Source organism: Ambystoma mexicanum, chromosome 13 (assembly GCF_040938575.1).
Source record: "Ambystoma mexicanum isolate Mex_15411 chromosome 13, UKY_AmexF1_1, whole genome shotgun sequence".
In the NCBI taxonomy this organism is placed as follows: Eukaryota; Metazoa; Chordata; class Amphibia; order Caudata; family Ambystomatidae; genus Ambystoma; species Ambystoma mexicanum.
Genome location: NC_090938.1, coordinates 501,201,761 through 501,217,064, shown reverse-complemented (window position 1 = coordinate 501,217,064; position 15,304 = coordinate 501,201,761). Strand labels below are relative to the sequence as shown.

Genomic DNA, 15,304 nt, shown 5'->3' with positions numbered 1-15,304 from the left:
TAAAAACGAATGAACTTACCAGGCGTTTCTTCTTTTCGTCGATGAAACTCAAAATGCGGAGGAAGAGCGCGCTGAAACAACACCTCCCACCTCTCCAGACGACGTTGAAGTGCCCAGACCGAAAGGGAATCACAATAAAAACACGAGTCCCACCGATGATCCGTACCCAGAGGATTGGGATCCGCACTAGCGAAGCGTCGCTCGCAGGAAGAAGGAAATTCTATATGAACCGGCATACACAGACTACTACGCGACCGCCAAACCGGAGCAGGAGAGGACACTGGAAGGAAAAAATCTCCCAAAGATGCAAGTGCGTCCAGCCCCGACCGCGCAGAGAAAAGGACTGATGTGTGATGCGCTGGGCGGAGCTAAGGAGGGCGGGAGTTACAGCCACGTGCAGTACCCCGTACAAAAAGAGGACACCACATTTTTGAAAAATGTGAAGCTTTTTACAAAAAGTGCTCTGGTACCGTCCCACAGGACGGAATGTCCCATAAGTATGGAGGAAAAGGGACGGGACGTAGGAGTATATGCTTCACAGGAATCTAAGGTGCAGGGGAGGTAACAGTCAACCCTGGCATATGGGTTGTAAAACATATGTACAAAAAATAAGTTCCTAATAGAGGAACTCCCGTCCCCTGCACACTTTCACAAGCTCAATAAATGAGGCAAACAGACTGGATTGATCTTTACACAATTTATGAATCTTCTATACTTTTTCAATAATCAAACATTTTTCCCGTTATTTCAAATGACAACAAAAACACCATTCCTTATATTCTTTTTTACATATGGTAATGTTCCTGGGGCCAAACGCGTTTCGAGAATGTTTTCTTCTTCAGGGGCAAGTTTTATATTCATTTAATATATAAAAAGAAATTTCTAAACTTATTATCACTTCTTTTATAATCACCATGACTCCAATGTGTCATCACTACATATTAAGCTTAGATCCTGTTCACATTAAGTACATTTCTTTAAATGCATCCTTTTACTTATTGTTGAAGTATAATTATATAGCAAAATAAACCTCAACAGAAGATTATTGTGGTTCTCCTAATTTAAATGATCTGTATAGGTTACCCACTTCTACTGTACTTGGGAATATCCCCATTTCTGGCTATGCAGTTGCTAAAGTTTTACAGGCTCAGAAGGGGTATGTTTTTTGCTGACCTGGGTGGTCTACTTGGCTGATCCCCATCCAAGAGTGGATACAGCTCAGTGTGCTTTTCCTGAATGTATATATATTTTTCTCTTGTTCTCAGATCCTGCCTGAAAAGACAGTTTTGGTGAGTAAATGAAATGCTAGGTATTATATTACATGTGGTAACCAAATGTTTATTATTACTGAAGGTAAGCATCTGTTCCTTAGGCTGCTGGCAGTGGCTGTTAGTCCGGATCAGGATAGTGTTCAGGGTCTTCCAGATAGGTAATTATAGGACTGGTTTCAGAAAGGGATGTGATCCTCTAGGATCAAAATGAAACCATTTAGTATTGAAAATGAAAAAAAGGTTCAATAGGGTAACAATGGATATGAAGAACAAATCATACCTAGTCTATAGCCGATCAGTTATGGCAGTAGTTGCATGAAGAGTTGGTCCATAGGGACCTTCCAATATTTGATTGTCTTCAGTGGCTACTTCATATGGGTTCCTAGAGAGAAATACGGAGTAGAAACCTTAGTTCCTTAATGCAAGATAGAAGCAAGTATAAGGTAAAGGTGAGTAACTGGTGCCTTACCGTTTGATTGAGGGCTAATCTAGTTAATGATGGAGTGATCAGGCGGAACAAAATTGTGTCTCAGTGTCCAACAAAGTGGCCCACATGGTATCAAGTTTCAAATACTGAAAGAGTAAGGATCAGTGATTTAGTCTAAAAAGCTATTTCTAGGTAAATAATTAAATTCTAAAGAACTTTTTTTGCAAGTTTAAACTTACCATATGGGGCTTCAGTGGCTGTGATCCTTCCCTCACGTTTTCCATGTTTTCTGAAAACAAAATGGCCGGCTTAAATAGCCGTGTTTTTTAGTGACGTCATCGCATCAAAATGGCACAATGACGTTATGATGTAAACAAAGTCCATTTTGTTCAATAGGGGAGACAAAAAAAGTGTGTATTAACTTTGTTAGATGTGCCCATTTATCCTTTTTCTTCCTTTTTACAGTGCTCTGGTGGCACACATTGGACTATATTTATAAAACCGAAAGGACTATTGTCGGCCCAACCCGATGGAGATAGATGTAATATTCTCGATTCTGAATATTTTGATGGGTGTAGATTTAAGTAAAATGCACTTTTGTTGATATAAGTATAGAGGGCCATACTAAAAAAGGCAATTGAAACACGAGGAAAACAAAATTGTTTATGAGATCACAGTCTGTTTAACTAGAAAGCTGTGGACATTTACTCCCTCTGTGATTTGCTTAGGATGAATTGACTATTGTCGGGTTAAGGTATTACAAAGGAAGCAGAGTAGGTTTTTTGAAAAAAAGATCTTATAGAATCTTAACTGTTGACAGTTACTATTAGCCTTACCCTATGACTGAACAGATGATTCACAAGTTACTACTGCTAATGTTGCAAGGGATACACATACAATCTTCAACAGTGGAATTTTTTACAGATGACATTGAAATCAATCAACATGTTTTAGTTTCAATATATCTTTTCAGGCTCAGATGTATGAAAAGAAAACTCATTCAGTCTCACACTATTTTATACCAGTAAGATTGCAATCTCGTAAAATAAAAAACACACATACCTGCTCAATTGTTAAATGGAGAACCTGCTTCCATTCTGTGTCTCATTAAGGAGTTCACACTCTTGGACATATACATTAATCTGTTCTGTGTGTGGAATGTAGGGTGTAGCTACCTGTGATAATGTATACATTTGTAAGGATTGTTCCTGATAGTGCCAGGTTTATGCTCTTAGACCCAATGTTTTAGGACTGTGTGGTTAGGTTCTCAAAGGAATCGTCCCAAATAAAAATCTTTATTTAATCCCAGTGGTGTCATTGCATCAAGCTTGTGTATCCAAAAGAGTTCTCTTTGTGGCAATTTGCACAAAGAGAACCCTTATGGATAAACCCTACATTCTACACACAGAACAGATACATGTATAAATCCAAAATTGTGAACCGGATTAGGGTGTGCTCTCTGAATGTGCAGTTTTGTTAGACCCATTAAATTGGAGTGGTATCAATACGAGACCAGCACCCCACTATCAAATATATTGTTTATGCACCAGACGGTGAGTGTATGTCCTTTTGTAAAATCAATGCGTTAACCACTAAACATGCAAAAACTTTAGCCTTTACAGAAGAAGAGGCAACACGAATGTTAGGATTAATCAAAAGCACAGGCTCACCAATTGTCACTCCTGAGAACCCAGATTGAGTTATCAATAATTTGGAAAAACTAATTAGGAGGGAAATAGCACAAAAATGACATGCTACTACGCGTACAGAATACTACAAATCACAAAGGATCCGAGAGGATTACGGATTTACCTTAAACACACACTATGCAGAGAAAGCAGTGACTGTGGCGAAGTGGGAACGCATTTTGAACTAATGTTCATTGGATCTAATTCTTTAACAATAGAATAATTAGCAGCTTCATTAACCAAACTAGACTCATATCGGAATTGAAAGAGCAACTGGTGACTAACATTCACAGAAGAACTAAAGAACATCTTGGCTTTAGCTAATCAAAAACTAGACTCGTACAAAAAGGACATAGAACAGAGGAAGATAAGAAAATTCTGCAGGGATACTCTAGACTACTCAAGGGATATAGTCTATTCCTGGGAAGAGTTTTATCATCAACAAAACCAACAATTTCAACAACCAGGGAAGAAAAATCCTCCATCCAAAACTTCAAGAAGAGAAAGCAAAAGTACAGACCCATCAAGTGATGAGTCAAGCAAAGAAAGATTTAACACCAGCAATGCCATCGGTATCAGGAATAATCACGAGTATAACATCTCCATTAACACAAATTGAAGATATCCAAACAGATTATTTTTTAGAAAACGGAGGGCACGAAGAGGGAGGAAGAAATCTCAGAAGCAAAAAGAAAACTCCAACCTGATTATCAACATTTCTAACAAAATGTTCACTAAACAATTGGACTTATTGAGCCTGGGTCTATCCTTCGTTCCTACAAACAATTCAAATTTATTTAACGAAGAGATTGACCTATTTAAGCTAAATCAGAAAGATGAAAGTTAAAGTATTTTTTGACTCTATTCTGCCTATACAGGAAAGTTCTATTACATTTGACACCTTGGAAATGAAAGCAAAGAGCAACTTCAGTCTGAATGTCAGGAACTCTGCTTTAGATCTTTTTTAATCAAAAATGAAGAACTTAAATGCATAAAATATACAGACATGAAGCAACAAAACCTTCGAAAACACCAACATAGGATTTTTAAAGATTTAGCTGATGACAGAACAATTGAAATCAAGCCAGCGGACAAAGGAGGTCCGACAGTAATGTACTCTGAATTGTACAGACAAGGCTGTCTAACCTGGTTAGAAGACAAGAACACGTACATGAGTTTAGATCACGATCCCACAAGGGATATTCAATTGATTGAACAAGTAATGGACAAAGCTGAACAAGAAGGGTGGATTACTGATAAAACAAAGGATTTTTTAAACAAAAAATATCCAATCACACCGGTATTCTATGGCCTTCCCAAAGCCAATAAAAACCTAACGAACCCACCATTTAGGCCTATTGTAGCATCCACAGAAAGTGTATTCAATCACTTTCTAAATATCTGGATAAATTACAACCATTAATTCAATCCACCTCAACTTACTTAAGAGACACTACCCATTTTTTGAACATTCTGAACACACTAGATCGGATGGAGGACAACTGGACCCTTTTCACATTGGACGTACAATCGCTATATACTTCGATACCACATGGACTTGAAGCTTTAGAATGGCTACTATTGAAGGAAGAATACTTTCCAAACAAAATATTCACAATTGAATTGCCCAAAATGATACTCTACAACATTTTCCTGTTTCAGGGTCAGTACTACCTTCAAATATCTGGCACCTCTATGGGCTCAGCCACGGCTCTGGCTTATGCAAACACGTTAATGTTTTACTTTGAATCAAATTACATATTAGACAATCCCACCTGGTCATCTAAACTGGCCATGTGGAGAAGATACATTGATATCTTTGGCATTTGGAAAGGTCCAAAACAGGTACTTGAATTATTTTTGAATTATCTAAATGAATGTAATCAAAAGATTAAATTCACCCTAGAAAATGGAAATCCTGAAGTGAATTTCCTTGATGTAAAGATCTTCCCGGAAAATAAACCACAAACGTTAGGAAATCTACCAATGTGAACAGTTTATTCGACACAAGTCACCATCCTCAACATTAAAAAAAGAATTTACCATTCAGCCAACTACTAAGAATTAAACAGATAGTCTCAGTTGAAACATCTTATAAGCATGCAGAAGAGGAACATTCAACACAAAGCTCCATGATCAAAAGAATATTGAACAAAAACTGGAAAATTTCATGGCTTGATCCGCAATTATGTACACGCTTCCCAAAACCACCCCTAATGGCATATAATAGGAGTAGAAATGTATAAGATTGTATGGTGAAAGCAGAGAATCAAGAAATCTAAACAACTATTTCTTTCAAAGCCAAAAAAGGGTACATTCCCCTGTTTGAACTGTTGCCACTGCAATAATGTACAAAAGGGGTCATACATAAGACACCCATACAGAGGTCAAAAGATTAATCTGCAAGATTATACCACATGTAAAAGTACATTTGTAATACATGGATTGATCGGTCCATGTGCTAAATACTATGTTGGTCAAACAACAAGGAAAGTCAAAGATAGAATTTGCAAACATAAATCCAACATAAGGACCAAAAACATCAAATCGCCGATATCTAGAAATTTTTCAGATCAACATCACACAATTTCACAACTTAGATTTGTGATTTTAGAAACTGTAGTACGACCACACAGAGGAGGTAACCTACAACAAATACTAGCACGCAGAGAGATGTTTTGGATTCACAAGCTAGAAGCCCTGGAACGTAGAGGGATGAACAAAGGCATTTCGCTGAGTGTATATTTGTGAAGCACTCAATGAGATATGTGAATGAACATTTTATTGGGAGTGCATCAATTATTGAATGTTATGATTTGAACTAACATGTACATTAAACTGCAAGAACACTATCAACATGAGTGGAATTATTAAGTTGAATCTATGAGATACAATCTGAAGGAGACAAATTTATTGTCAATAGATGAAAGCATGGATGTAACACTGAACTAATCGTAATGTGTTGTTGGGATGAAAATTAAACTGTATACCATATAACAACGTTGTGAAATAATGGAATAACCATCTAGGTAGAAAATACCATTACTAATTTGTAGTATACATATTAATTCAACACATATTAGCGGTTTAAGTGTTTGATCAGATTTCTGGCCTATGAGATAATTACACTTTACTATATGATGACGTAACAGAATGGCATTTTAGTGAGGTTGTTTTAGCCTTACGGGGAATTTTCAGTATTGGATTACATCACGTATATCACGTGACGATGAAAATCATTATAGACTTATCTATCTAGGCGTTGTCTGACCAAGACAACATTGGTCTAAGATACAGCTGTCACGTAAGAGTAGAATTATCATGCGAGCTTGTCTAGTCTAACTTGAAGTAACTACCATTCCCACAATTCCTAGCTTCCTGTCACAGGGTCCATGGGAGGATTATTATTAGAATCGATACATCATCAGCGGTTCATCCACTGAGACAAATGAAATTGTGCGTTAACTCACAAGAATATCATGTGATTATATTACCTTTGAAAGGAGAAACAGTAATAAGTTATATAAGCGGGTGGTCATAATCCGATGAAACTACAGCTCCCATAATTCCTAATATAACGTGACACTCACGTGCATCATGTGACCATATATTCCATCAGTTCCTAAGCAACAGGTTCACTTTGCAGTGGATCGGGTCGGCAGACAACAGAGTAACTCCGTGGGTGTACAACAAATCTAACTGGGTAAGTGTGAATTAGACTAGTTCAAACATAGGTACGATACTGAGAGAAGCTGCACAGAGATGCGCGAATCTCATTCTTTAATCACTTTTCTAGAGTGCTTGCTGTGACAGAGCCCAAGATTTTGAGCACGGCCTGGTTGTCTACATTGGTCCGCATGGTGAGTATTTCCGCCATGATTTAATTGATTGTTCTTAACCTTAAACATTCAGACACCAAAATGAAGGACAATAGTATTTACAGTGCACGCATATATTGACACCACAGGTGCAGCGTGAATTGAAAAAAGGACTCATCTATATGTAGAATTACAATTTAAGTTTACCAAATCCGTGAACACTAGTCATCTACAGGAATCCGACTCAGAATAAAGAGAGGCTCATATATTCAATTGACGGGTAACTAAAGCACTCACTGTCCTTCTATGAATCAACTCAATAGATTTGAATCAACTCAATAGATTTCATATTACTTATCACTAATTCATACTATATATAATTTACAAGTGACCAACACTGTTGGAAACACTGAACATTGACGCTGATAGATGACGTTTTCATTATCGCACAACGAAGTTGAGCAACTTTAAGAATGTTATGCACAAAACGTGGTTGAAATAATCTGTGTAATATTGTTATAACACATATTTTGATTTAACTTTGCTCCTGAAGAAGAGAGACGGACTCTCAAAACACGTAGAGCTTTGCATTTAATTATTTAATTTTGTTGACTTGGATTTACTGTGGAATTCCACGAAATTGATTGATTTTTGAACTCCATGAGACCTAAAATACAAAAAATAAATCACTTACATGATGAAATTGAAAGATGTCGTGTTGAACCAGGTGCAAAAAGTATATGTATAAATCGATCCTACATAATTGTTGATCTAGAGACCATTAAGTGACTTTACAGAATGGATTGGAAATACTTTCCATTACTTATAGGTGTGCAGGGGACGGGAGTTCCCATTGTTTATGGGTACTCTGTTGTGTTCCGCTATACTTATGATATCAACAAAAGAGCATTTTACTTTTATCTTCACTCATCTAAAATATTCAGATTAGAGAATAATACATCCACCTCCATCGGGTTTGGCCGACAATAGTCCTTTCGGTTTTATAAATATAGTCCAATGTGTGCCACCAGATCACTGTAAATCGGAAGAAAAAGGATAAATAGGCACATCTAACAATTAAAATAGTAACGAAGTTAAACACATGTTTTCGTCTCCCGTATTAAATGAAACAGACTTTGTTTACATCATGATGTCATCGCGCCGTTTTGACGCGATGACGTCACTAAAAAACACAGCTGTTTAAGCTGGCCATTTTGTTTTCAGAAAACACGGAAAACTTGAGGGAAGGATCACAGCCACTGAAGCCCCATATGGTGAATTTAAGCTTGCAAAAAAGTCCTTTAGAATTTATTTACCTAGAAGTAGCTTTTTAGACTAAATCCCTGAACCTTACTCTTTCAGTATTTAAAACTTGATACCAGGTGGGCCACTTTGCGGGACTCAGACGCAATTTTGTTCCGCCTTATCACTCCATCATTAACTGGATTAGCCCTCAATCAAATGGTAAGGCACCAGTTACACTCCCCTTTACCTTATACTTACTTCTATCTTGGATGAAGGAACTAAGGTTTCTACTCCGTATTTCTCTCTAGGAACCCATTTGAAGTAGCCGCTGAAGACAATCAAATATTGGAAGGTCCTTATGGACCAACTCTTCATGCAACTACTGCCATAACTGATCGGCTATAGACTAGGTATGGTTTGTTGTTCACATTCGCCGTTACCTTACTGAACCTTTTTTCCATTTTCAATACTAAATGGTTTCATTTTGACCCTAGAGGATCACATTCCTTTCTGAAACCAGTCATATAATTACCTATCTGGAAGACCCTGAACACAGACTAACAGCCACTGCTAGCAGCCTAACAAACAGATGCTTACCTTCGGCAAAAATAAACATTCAGTTACCACATCTAATATAATGCCTAATATTTCATTTACGTACCGTAACTGTCCTTTCAGGCAGGATCTGGGAACAAGAGAAAAATATATATATACATTCAGGAAAAGCACGCTGAGCTGTATCCAGTCTTAGATATGTATCAGCCAAGTAGACCACCCAGGCCAGTATAAACATAACCCTTCTAAGCCTGTAATACTTCAGCAACTGCAAGGGTAGAAATGGGGGATATTCCCAAATAGAGTAGAAGTGGGAAACGCATACAGATCCTTGAATTAGGAGAACCACAATAAACTTATGTTGAGAGGTTTATTTTCCTATATAATTATACTTCAACAATACGTTAAAGGATGTATTTAAGGGAAATGTACTTAATTGATATTTTATTTCTATCGCGCTCGAACACAAGTGTTTCAGAGCGCGACAAGGCAAGGGAGGGGAACAGAGGAGAACAAAACAGCGATCTTACTAGGCCCAGTAAGATTGAGAACGTGCAAGTGCATGGGAGGGGGGGAGGGGAGGCTAAAAGTGCATGGAAGGAGGGAGAAGTGGAAAGTGCGAAGCAGAGGAGAAACAGATAAATAATAATAAAGGCAACAAACAGTGGTAATGCAGCCGGCAATATGCAAGTGCTAGGTTTAAGGCAGCAGGCAGGGTAGGTCTGATAAGTGCAGGAAGAAAAAGGGGGGCTCCATGGGTACAGATACAGACCCCAGTGCAAGGGGTGGCCCGGAGGCAGTGCGGGAGGGTGGCAGGGTGAGCAGGTACCTGGGCCCGAAGGACCGAGGGTGGCTAGGTGCACAGTGCCAAGAGAGAACAGAGCAGCAGGGGAGAGGGGGAGCGAAGGCAGAAGAAAAGAGGGTGGTCTTGAGGTGCTTCCGGAACCGGAGATGGTTCTCCTCAAGTTTTAGAGCGGCAGGGAGGCTATTCCAGAGAGAGGCCCCAGCCGAAGACAGATCTACCCCCAGCTCTTTTCTTTGAAAAATGACTGACCCTGAGGGAGTTGGAGGTAGAGGAGCGAAGAGCTCAAGAGGGGAGGTATTTGCGGAGGGATAGCTGAAGGTATTTTGGACCAGGCTACACAAAGCCTTGTGGACAATGCAGAGGGTTAATGTGAACATGATCTAAGCTTAATATGTAGTGATGACACATTGGAGTCATGGCGATTATAAAAGTAGTAATGATAGGTTTTAAAATTTTAGATATTAAATGAATATAAAACGTGCCCATAAAGAAGAGACCATTCTTGAAACGCGTTGGGCCCCATGAACATTAAACCACTTGTAAAAATTATAAGGAATGGTGTTTTTGTTCTATCATTTGAAATAACAGAAAAATGTTTATTGAAAAATTGAAAAAGTATAGAAGGTTCATAAATTGTGTAAAGATATATTCCAGACTGTTTGTCTCATTTATTGAGCTTGTGAAAGTGTGCAGGGGATGGGAGTTCCACTATTAGGAACTTATTTTTGTGTTAACATTTTGCTCTGATTCTCAGTGGCAAGTTTAACATGTTATCCGTTTTAAAGCAACACTTAGCATATTAGTTGTCTTGAAATAAACTACATTTTTATGTTGATTGATATCTTTATATCGCACAGTGGATCCATCACCCACAATTAACCAGTAGGAGTTACAGCTTTAACCCCAAATATGTTCACCCAGTACAGAGCAGCTGTGGGTAGTGTCAACAGTGGCCGGGGAGTTGTCCACTCAAATGCATAACAGGCGTGCTAGAAAATATTTCGATGCTGGCACTTATTTTCTTACAACTTAAGAACTGTGCACAGGCGCTCCAGAAGGAAACAGGCAAACTGCATGCTACCCAGGGAAGAAGCGGACACATGTTCTGTACACAAACATGGTAATAGGAATTTCGGGAGTGGGGAAGTGGTGCGGGGCGGAGGTCCTGGGAGAACAGAGTGGAAGTTGCATTGGAAGTAATTCCCCCTTGTCACAGTAATTAACAGACACAAACAGTGGAAGTTGCCTTGGGCGTGATCTCCATTGTTAGGCAAGATTGTATGCAGTACTCTTTAGGTGCACTACAATAACCTTGACCTCCTGGCAATAGGGACCCAACCTTTGGTAGGAGTCTGAACTTCACAGGTTGGTAGTGTGGTTGAGCAGCCAGTCTTACCGCACGATTGGGTCAAAGTGAACAATAATGTTGTGACAGAGTTTCACAATACAGTTATTCAAATAAACACTTACAACACAAGGTTTCTTGATAAAACAATATATTTCACAGTCAGTTATATAAGCCGTTCAGAAAGGAACGCAAAACATGTAACTCTTACAATACACTTCAAAAACACACTTCGTTTCTCTATATCAGAGGACACCCATTGGGGGTGGCACACAGACACTTCAAACACCCTCAGGTGACTTAAATAGCTAGGACAGTGGGCATTGATTTATCACTGGTACATTTAGAGCAATACTGAGTAAGGTGTACGTTGGGGAGAATTCTCAGAAATGTGCTAATTCATCTCTACCTTAGAGACCCTCAGCAACTTTGCTGGATTTTGAGGACTTGAATTTTTAACCTGTAGAGAGAGTGAGAGACCCTTTTTCCCACTCATGTATTTTAATGCGATTTTGAACTATGTTTCTTTTGGTTGCCGAGTCTGACAAACGCGATAGGCATCTTTTACATTGTCTCACACAGCACCTTCAGTGCAGTGGCACAGAGAAGTCTTAGATTTCCGAAAGGTTTAAATACCTTCTCTTGGATAAACTACTGGATAAACTACTGTTTCCAAGAGCAGTGAAGTGAAATTGTCTTTTCTTACACTTGTAACTTTCACAGAGTGCTGGAGGGGTTACTTAGTATCCCCTTTGTCTAGCTTCTCATTTTAAAAAAAAAATGATGTTACCCTTTCCTCGATGAATGGCTGGTGGCAGCGGTTTACTTTGAACTAGCGTGGTGTACATTTAGCGTGGGCTGCGTTCGCAGCTGCAGTAAAGCACCCAAGGGTGCCATTTTGATTAAAAAAGGCCTGGTCTTATTTTTTCACCATTTCTTTGTGGAAAGGACCTTCTTGAGATTTACTCTGCGCACAAAACCAGGTTTGGTCCCTTAGTTTTGTCTTTGGCAGGATTCACGAGGGAAGCCCGCCTCTGCTTCCAGGGTGTCTGGCAGGGCATGAAGCGAGAGAGGTGTCCGGAACTCCCTGTGCTTAGTCTCATAGGAGACAGGAATGCACTCCTAGGTGATTGGTCAGCTGGCTGTCCAGGAAGGACAGCCACACCGCTGGGTGACTGACAGCTATACTGGAATGAATGGGAGAAACCTGCATAAAAGGCAAGTCTTATTGGTTTGGGAGGCAGAGTCGACCACTGGATGAAGGAATCTGAAGAAGAACTTGGAAGAGACACCTGCTGCAACTCCTGGACCGTTACTTGGCCAAGTGAAGCCCTGGTGCTGTGCTGAAGCTCCGAATTCATCTCGACTAGAAGGGGAAAGACCATATGCAAATCATGCTTAGTCCCACCCCAAAAGGGGAAGTCCAGCCAAGCCATTGCCTTTTGTAATGGCTTGGCAGGCGAAGAATGATGGTGTGGAGGGTTGCCCAGAGCAATGCCAGAGGTTAAGATGTATTCTAAACCTTCCAGCCATCACCTCTTTTGTAGTGCTTGAAACATTCCCAACTCGCAGGCCTAATCAGCTCGTGACCCAACATCTGATGATTCTTTTTTACAAACTATTCCTGAGAACTTTGGCAGACTTTTCCGTTTATCTATCAGAACTGCTTTATCCTATCCAAGACTTTAGCCCTTTGACTTTGGCCTAGCCTATTGAATTGAACGGACTCTTCTGGTGAACTCAAAATATCTGCACTGTAAGAAATAACTGTATTCTTTCTATGTTCTGATAACCTATGCCTTTTTGCTCCTCCTTCAAAGTATCCTGAATGCCTTAGAAACTTAGAATGTACCGTACTGAAGTTTATTCGTGTGTGATTATATTGGCTCCTTATGAATGTTTTATAACTGACAGTTAAATAAATTAATAAGTATTTAACAAAGAAACCTTGAGCGCAAGTTTATTTGAACACCTGTGATTGTAGACCTCTGTGTAACATTACAGCTCACATTCCCTCTCGAGATAAGCCGGGCTGCTCAGCTGCGCTATCAAAAACTGTAGTATAGACTTCTACCAAAGGTTGCATTTGCTTACACCTGTAGTCATAGTTGTGTGTAGTAGTCCTGAAGGTTAATGCATACAACTTTGCCTAACAGTGTTTGTGGTCCATCTCAAAAGGGTATTTACTGATTTAGAAAACTAAGTATGCATTTTGAAGTATATTTGTGTGTTGCTTTATATTGCCCCCAACTGCAGAAGGCTTACTCTGACTGTTAAATTAATGACTGTTTAATCAAGAACGCGTGTGTTTAAAAGTTTATTTGAATACTAGTCACTGTGAATCTGTGTAAGTCCCCTATAGCTCACATTGACCCCTCTTGAGATGAGCCTGGCTGCTCAACACGCTACCAAACTGTAGTACAGACTTAAACCAAAGGTTGGGTTCCTATTGCCAGGTCAGGGTTGTTCTAGTGCACCCAAAGGGTACTGCATACAATCTTGCCTAACAGTATAAAAGATAGAATAGAGGAATAAAACAAAGGTTAACAATTAACTCAAACAGGCAACTATGTTTAAACACCTTCCAAAGCACAAAGTCAGCGCTAACGAGGAGTCTCTCAGGGAGCCAGGACAGCCAATGTTAATTGCACAATGTCAAGGGTAGCTGGAGGTCTTCTTTGCAGGTAGGTAAATAGTCTTGCACAATGTTTTTAGAAATGTTTGCTGAAAATAGAACACTTTAAGGGCCACAAGCTAAGAGGCTTGGGAGGGGCAAAGCTTTAGCAACTATGCAAGGTAACCAAGACAGGTCTCAACTGAGAGCAAGTTAGGCTACACAACAAGAGGTAAGTTCTCTTAGACTTTACAGTACTTCTGGTTAGAAGAAATGGTTCCAGCTGGCTTCTGTTTCTGTGCAGCCCTGCAGATCCTGTTCCTGAGAGTCAGGCTTGGGGACAAGAGGGAGGGCAACTGTGCACTCCTGCTCTGCAAAGGACAGTCAGCGGCAGCAATGGGCAAATTTCAATTCAGCGGTCCTTCAGCGTTTCAGATCCTCGCGTCTGACAGCAAATAGCAACACTGCGGTTCTCAGGTACCACTTCAGAGTTTCCTTGCTTCTGGGGTCCAGCACTCTGTTGAGGTGGCTCAGGCTTAGTCCGTCTTGCATCAGGGAGGTCTAGAGGATCTTCCTAGTGCTCTGGTCAGACTTAAAAGCAACGCCCACAATCTGGTGTTCCTCTGCCTGGCTCTGTGGTTCCAGCAACAGCAGCAGTGGAAATACAGCCAGCTTCAAGAGGATGTCCAGACAAACCTAATTTGGAGTTGATTGGCTCCACCGATTCAAAGGGAGAAGTCGTCCTTGCAGGACTTCTCTAGTCAAGGCGAATTCGGAGCTTCAGCACAGCAGCAGTGCTTCACCGGGAAAACCAACAGTCAAGGAGTTGCAGCAGGCGTCTCTTCCAAGTTCTTTTTTGGATTCCTTCGTCCAGTGGTCGACTCTGCCTTCCAAGCCAAACAGCCTCGCCTTTTATGCAGGTTTCTCCCATTCATTCCACCCTAGCTGTCAATCACACAGCAGGGTGGGTGTCCTTGCCGGACAGCCAGGCGGCCGGCCAATCACCTCTGGGTGCATTCCTGTAACCAAGGGGATTAAGCACAAGAGGGAGTTTCAGGCACCTCCCTCACTTCCTGCCCCTGCCAGACACCCTGGAGCCAGAAGCGGGCTTCACTTGTGAATCCCTCCAAACACGAAACAAACAAAGGGACCAAACCTGGTTTGGCGCGCAGAGTCAATCTCAAGAAGGACCTTTCCAACAAGAAATGGCAAAAAAAGACGACCAGGGCCATTTTGAGAGAAAACACACAATGTTAGTGAAAAGTAAACCACTGCCACCAGCCATTAATTGCAGAAAGGTTAACATACAAATGTTACATAAGAAACTATCCCAAGTAACGCCTCCAGCACCCTATTGTAAGATGTTTTGGGTCTAGAAAGTTACAAAATGCAAGTAAAGTCAATTTCACTCCACTGCTCTTGGAAACAGTAGTTTCTCCAAGAGACAGTATTTAAACCTTTGGGGAAACCTAGACTTCCCTGTGTCACTACACTGAAGGTGCTGTGTGACAATGTAAAGATGATGCCTATGAGTTT

General features: G+C 40.1%; 1 protein-coding gene across 1 annotated transcript in view; it reads right to left on the bottom strand.

Moving 5' to 3' along the window:
* PSMD11 (proteasome 26S subunit, non-ATPase 11) overlaps nucleotides 1-15,304 on the bottom strand; it is a 996,429-nt gene that overhangs the window by 205,669 nt on the left and 775,456 nt on the right. The gene's annotated exons all lie outside the window — the stretch shown is intronic.